A 7,611-nucleotide genomic window follows, 5' to 3' on the forward strand; every position below is an offset into this window, starting at 1 on the left:
AAATGCAATGGGACTAAAACACTCTGACTAAGAAGTATATTTTCAACATATAATAATATTTTTATAAAAAGTATACCTATATGCATACATACTAGGACTATGTCATAACAAGAACCTTATAAAAAGTATCTGGGATAAATATAGCCTGATCAACTATATTTATACGAGATATGACTAGCATTGTAACCATACTTGATCGACCTTAGTAAAACAAGACGCTCGAAGACGTCGAGATGGTATGACATTCATCACCCGAAGACCTGCAGGTCCCACTGTAGCTAGCAGCAAGGTGTAGGACGGTCAGTCCAGTATAGATTTATACACGAATTCACGCTCTTCTTTCTGAAGACTCTGGTTACAAGTCGAACCATAACAGAGTTGCCATGCCCCGAAGTAGTGCCGCACATTTAAGTTATAGTGGGTATGTATTATTTGTACTAGTGTAGTGTACGTTCTCTCCTGATTCTCATCATAGTGTGTTCCTTAGTATAGAGTTTAGTGTGTGTGAACAGTATGTCTTAGTGTATGTTCTCTCTTTCTAGTGTGTAGTATGTTCAGTTATATAGTGTAGTGTATGTAGTGTCTACAGCATGCATTGACTCATGTATGAACTGACTCGTTGTATGTTTCATAGTATTAGAAATAATGTGTAGTAACTCCTAAACTATACCTATTATAGTTTACTAGTAATGTTGTATAAGTAACTTAGCGTATACACCTTTGCTACCCAAAGGGTTAGTACTGAAGTAAAAGCTTTATATCTACACATATATACATGATATATAACTAAGGATCAAATGACAGTCGGACAAACAATAGAGTACTCTAAGTCCACAACCAAACAAGGAACAGGAAATAAAGTGAGTTATCAGTCCTAAGTCCTTCAAACCTTACTTGTATAACTATATATGCATTAGACATGATTTGGCAATATATATGTTTAAAGAGTTGAAAGTAAAGATTTGATAATCAAGAATAAGTTTTATAAATAGTTTAACATGTAAAAGAGTTTGATAATCATTTTGAAGTAGTTTTGTTCACAAAACAGTTAAAAGTATAGAAAATCCATTTGTTTGCAAGTTATAAATCACATGTGATTGATATTATAACTAGTTTGATTCAACTTGTATTCCCCCCCATAAGAGCATTTAAAAACATTTAAAAAGGTCGATTAAGGGGTATGAACTCACCTGTAGTGAGTGGTTTGGATGGAAGTGCCGGATAGGATGCTAGGTGTCAAGTGAGGACTTGAACACACACACAGATCCTATTTAACATGTAGTGATACATAAATGTATCTAATTAGTCATTTAACAACTAATTAATTAAGTAAAGACACCCTAATACATGGAAACACTTTGATTCAAGTGCTATAAGTACTAAAGGGTTGTATCTATAGAGAGTATGGCCTCACATTGGAGTTTACTTCCCATTTGGTAACAACAAATGAGTTTACGGTTTTTGGTCATTTCCCCCATGAGTTTACGGCCGTAAACTCATGGTAATTTGTACCATTGTGGGTATTAAGGTCTTATACCCATCAAGGAAGTGTTCTAGGCTTGTATCCAAGGCTTAGGAAGGGACTAGGGCTCAAAATGACCCTTCATTGGAGTTTACGTTCCATGGACCACTCCCTTGGAGTTTACGGTCGTAAACCCATGAGTTTACGGCCGTAAACTCATGGTCACTCCTACCATTTCGTGTTTTAGGGTTTCTAGCTCATGCATGCAAGGTTCTAGTCCAATATACAAGCCCTAGAAGGTGTTGGTGCCACTCAAACACCACTTGATGGTGTTTACGGTTCAAGGAGATCCCTTGACCGTAAACACATGTGTTCTTGAGGGTTTTTGATGTTTGTCAATGGTTTAACATGTATTCTAAGCAAGTAACTAGTTAGGAGGAGTGTACTTACTTATAGGAAGCTTGCAAGAGTGTTTAAGGCCCAAGAACACTTGAAGATCTATGTAAAAGTGAAGATTTCATGGATGAAATGGAGTATAACAACTAGATGAAAGGTTATAACAACAAATCAAACAAAGAAAACACTTACATTTTGGGAAGATTTGGAAGGTGATCTTATGATAGTTGAGAGAGAATGAGGGAGTTCTTGAGCTAGGAAGTGAAGAATGAGAGAAATGGGGAGTAAACTCATGCTACATGCATGAGTTCAAGGTGAAGAGGAGTTTACGGCCCAAACTCCCCAAGTTTGGCCGTAAACACCTTGTTAGGGTGTGAAGTGTTTACTTGTTACACATTACTCCTAGAAGACACTCCCTTTTATTTGTTCGTTTGATGCATTTATTTTAAAAATACCCGAACGGACTTTAAACCGGCTAAAAATTCACAAAAATGAATTTGACTATTAATTGTAGTGCTTGACTGCAGAGTTTATACAAATGAAAATTTCGGGTTGTCACATCATCCCCCCATTAGAGGGAATTTCGTCCCGAAATTACAAATAACTAAGTTATTACAATATAACTAAGTAAAAAGATGAGGATATTTAAGTTTCATTTGATCCTCGCGCTCCCAAGTAAACTCTGGTCCTTGCCTGGCGTTCCAGCGAACCTTCACGATTGGGATGCGGCTTTGATTCGTTCGTTTGACCTCTCGGTCCATGACCTCTACAGGTTCTTCCACGAAGTTGAGGCTCTCGTTGATCTCGATCTCGTCGAGTGAGATTACAAGAGTCTCGTCGGATAGGCACTTTTTCAAGTTCGAGACGTGGAAGGTAGGATGTACATTACTGAGTTCGCGGGGTAAGTTGAGTTTGTAAGCTACGGGGCCAATTCTAGCGAGAATCTCGAAAGGCCCTATGTATCTTGGATTTAGCTTTCCGCGCTTTCCGAAGCGTATCAAGCCCTTCCAGGGTGAGACTTTCAAAAGGACTCGGTCTCCCACCTGGAATTCCAAAGGTTTCCTCCGTTTGTCTGCATAGCTTTTATGTCGGTCTCTAGTTGCTTTCAATCGTTCACGAATCTGAACGATCTTCTCAGTCGATTCCCGAATGATCTCCGGACCTGTGAGAGCGCTGTCAGGAACTCGTCCTTTAGCTAACTGAGTCTCACCCACCTCAACCCAGCACAGAGGGGATCTACACTTCCGGCCATAGAGGGCTTCAAATGGAGCAGCCTTGATGCTCGTGTGATAACTGTTGTTGTATGAGAATTCAACAAGAGGTAAGTGAGTATCCCATGCCTTCCCAAAGTTAATCACACAGGCTCGCAGCATATCATCCAAGGTTTGGATAGTTCTCTCACTTTGTCAGTCGATTTGTGGATGGTAGGCTGTACTCATGTCCAGCCTCGTTCCTAAGGAGCTTTGTAGTGACTGCCAGAACCTCGAAGTGAATCTACTATCTCTATCGGAGATAATCGATATAGGAACACCATGCAGTCGTACGATCTCCCTAATGTAAGTTCTTGTAAGCTTCTCCATCTTGTCTGTTTCTTTGATAGGCAGGAAGTGTGCGGACTTGGTCAATCTGTCGACGATGACCCAAATGGTATCAAGCCCACCCGTCGTCTTGGGTAGCTTGGTTATGAAGTCCATAGTGATCCGCTCCCACTTCCAATCAGGTATCTCCGGTTGCTGAAGTAGACCTGACGGTTTCTGGTATTCGACCTTGACCTTGGTGCAAGTAAGGCATTTACTCATGAAGGTAGCAATCTCTGCTTTCATGTTAGGCCACCAATATGACTTTTTAAGATCCAGATACATTTTATCTGAACCCGGGTGGACGGAATATCGAGTGTTGTGCGCTTCCTTCATGACCAAGTCTCCAAAGCCACCGTGTCTCGGTGTCCAGATCCGGTCCATGAGATATAAGGCTCTGTCACCCTTGACTTCCAGATTCTTCTCCATCCCTCGCAGGGATTCACCCGCCACATTTTCAGGTTTCAAAGCTTCGAGCTGAGCCTCCTTAATTTGTGTGGACAGATGTGAATGGATAGTCATAGTCAGTGATTTGACTCTTCGACCAGAATATTATTTCCGACTTAGGGCGTCTGCTACTACATTGGCTTTACCTGGATGATAACGAATTTCGCATTCGTAGTCATTGAGTAGCTCGACCCACCGTCGTTGCCTCATATTGAGTTCCTTCTGATTGAAGATGTGTTGTAGGATTTTGTGGTCTGTAAAGATCGTGCTTTTTGTACCATACAGGTAGTGTCTCCAGATCTTCAGAGCAAACACAACTGCTCCTAGCTCAAGATCGTGTGTGGTGTAGTTTACTTCATGTGTCTTTAGCTGTCTTGAGGCATAGGCGATGACCTTACCTCATTGCATTAGAACACACTCGAGCCCTTGTTTTGACGCATCGCAGTAGACTACGAAGTCTTCTATTCCTTCGGGGAGGGATAGTATCGGCGCGGTGCACCAAGCTCGTTTTAGCGTTTGGAATGCCTTCTCCCGTTTCTCTTCCCAGTCAAAGGCCACGCCTTTCTGGGTCAATGTTGTAAGAGGTTTCGCAATCCGGGAGAAGTTCTGTATAAATCTGCGGTAGTAGCCAGCGAGACCTAGAAATTGATGAATTTCAGTAAGCGTCTTCGGTGCTGCCCAATTCTCAATGGCTTTAATTTTGGAAAGGTCCACGTGGATCCCTTCTTTGCTAACCACGTATCCTAACAATTCGACCCTTCGGATCCAAAATTTGCACTTAGAGAACTTGGCGTAGAGCTTCTGTGTTCGCAGGGTTCCTAGGACTTGCCGCAGATGATTACTATGTTCCTCCTTACTTCGAGAGTAGATAAGTATGTCATCGATGAAGACGATGACGAACTGGTCCAAGTAAGGACGGCATACTCGATTCATTAAGTCCATAAACACTGCGGGCGCATTTGTCAATCCAAATGGCATCACCACGAACTCGTAGTGTCCGTAACGAGTTCTGAAGGCTGTCTTCGGAACATCCTCCTCTAACACTCGCAACTGGTGATACCCAGATCTCAGGTCAATCTTTGAAAAGTACGACGCCCCCTGCAGTTGGTCAAACAAATCGTCTATGCGAGGCAGTGGGTAACGATTCTTGACTGTAAGCTTGTTGAGTTCCCTGTAATCGATGCACATACGGAACGATCCGTATTTCTTCTTTATGAACTAGAGTGGTGCTCCCCAGGGTGAGAAGCTTGGTCTTATAAAGCCCTTGCTGAGCAGTTCGTTAAGTTGACCGGACAGTTCTTGCATCTCAGCAGGTGCTAAACGATAGGGCGATTTGGCTATTGGGGTCGCTCCTGGAATTAAGTCGATTCGGAACTCGACTTGACGTTGCGGGGTTAATCCTGGGAGTTCTTCCGGAAAGACGTCGGGAAAATCGCGTACTACGGGAAGGTCTTTTAGGTCTTTTGTTTTTCGGTTTGTATCGACAACGTGCGCTAGGAATGCACGATATTCCTTATGCAGGTATTTTTGGGCTTCAATACTTGAGATGATACGAAGGCTCGTACCGGGTTTGTCTCCGAAGATAGTAAGAGTTTCGCTTGACGGAAGATTAAGGCGAACAGCCTTTTCATAGCACAAGATGTCGGCACGGTGCAGACTCAACCAATCCATGCCGACAATGACATCGAAACTTTTAATTGAGATCGACATGAGGTCGATTGGAAATGAATGGCTATCTAGAGTTAGAGTGCATCCTATGTATACACTACTAGTGCTCTCAGTCTTTCCATTAGCCATTTCTACAGTGAATGGTTCTTTAAGTGTGCGGGGTTGTTGTTTAAGTAAGCGAGCAAATTTTTGGTTCACGAAACTCCTCTCTGCTCCACTATCAAACAATATGCATGCATAAGAGTTATCGAGGAGAAACGTACTAGTTACCACCGTAGGGTCAGCAACTGCTTCCTTGTGGCCTATAGCCAGAACTCTTCCGGCTCCACCGACATTTCCTGCCTTGGGGCAGTCTCTTTTGTAGTGGCCCACTTCGCCACATCCATAACAAGACTGGGTCACACCAGACCCTGGAACCTGGTTGATTGGCCTTGTCAGGGCTCTGCAGAAGCGGACAGTGTGTCCCTTTTTGTTGCAGTTGGAACACTGTAACTCCTGGCAGGGTCCATTGTGGTGGAAGCTGCATCTATTGCACTTTGGCAGGTTCCCAGCGTACTGCTTTATCGGAGTAGCAGCGACCGATGCTATCGCGGCACGAACCGCCACAACCTGCTGCTTTTTGGCAGCTTTTTGCTTCTTCTTGTCGTCCCAGAACTTCCGCTTGTTTTCAGCGGGTTTGGAAGGTTCGGAGATGGCTTGGGTTGTTGTTGCTGACGGGGTACGGACCCCATGGTCTATGAGACATTATGCCAACAGCTTGGCACTGTCGAAGGTAGCGGGGTTGGAGGCTAAAACATTCCCCTGCACCGGAGGCAATAGCCCCCAGTTATACCTCTCTATCTTCTTCCCCTCCGTGGGAACCATGTTGGGACAGAGGGCCACCAGCTTGCTGAATCTGGTAGTATAAGAAACTATATTGGAGCCCTTCATGTTTAGGCTCCACAACTCCTGTTCCAACTTCTGGATTTCGCCCCGCGGGCAGTATTCCTCGATCATGAGGTCTTTCAAAGTTTCTCAGCCCATATCGTTAGCCACTACAAGAGTTAATGACTTGACATGGCTATTCCACCATGTCAGGGCTCTTTCTTCGAAGGTGCAAGCAGCAAACTTGACCTTACTCGCTGCAGGGCAGGAACAAATCTCGAAGACCGACTCCATCTTTTCAAACCATTGTGAGAGGGCAATGACTCCGCCAGTCCCTTTGAAGGGCTTTGGCTTACAGTTAGTGAAGTCCTTGTAGGAGCACTCTCTCGAGCGCACAAGGAGTTCACCTTGAGTAGAATTAACAGGGGTTCCACCTCCGCTTGCACCAGTGGAGTGATATTGAGCCATGGCCGTTGCTACAGCCGCAGCTACCGCAGCATTCAGAGTCGCCGTATCAATTACTGGAGGAGGTGGTGGTACTAGAGTTGGGGTAATCGGGGGATTACGCCTTGTTGATTTTCGAGGAGGCATCCTTCAACTGTAAGTTTAAAAAGATAATGATAATAGTAAGAATCGATTGTAAGTATGATGAGCGTGTTCTATGGACTAAATTGCTACAGTCCAAATATCAGATAGAGCCATAACAATAGACTAGGGAAATACAAAACTACAGACTTTCCCGTAGATTAGACAAATGTCAATATTACTGGTATTAATGATGTAAAATGAGTTCAGGAAAAGTGACCTAACAGTAGGTCTTACATCAAACCATAAGGGAAAATGTTGGCAGCTTAGAAGTCTAGTTAGAGTACTTTCAAAGTTAGGAATGTTTACAGACAAGTGCTCCATGGGGCACGGCACAGAAAAGAAAGGCTAGTCCTTAATTCAAAAGTATAGATGAGTCGATATCTTCTACCGGCGATGGGTATCCCTTAGGCTAAACCTTAGGTCTTCCAGTTGACGTACAACTTCCTGAAGATGTCGCTCATGCGCCCTCTGACGCACTCGGAGTTCCATGACTTCAGCTCGGGACGCAGCTAGCTGTTGCTGCAGAGCCTCATTGGTCCTCCTAGTCCTATCCATAGCCTCTCCGAGTTGGTGAATGCGGACTGTGTTAAGGCCAGAATTGGTATCAAT

The sequence above is a fragment of the Lactuca virosa genome, chromosome 3 (assembly GCF_052849685.1).
Source record: "Lactuca virosa cultivar CGN04683 chromosome 3, Lactuca_virosa_CGN04683_v6, whole genome shotgun sequence".
Taxonomy (NCBI): Eukaryota; Viridiplantae; Streptophyta; class Magnoliopsida; order Asterales; family Asteraceae; genus Lactuca; species Lactuca virosa.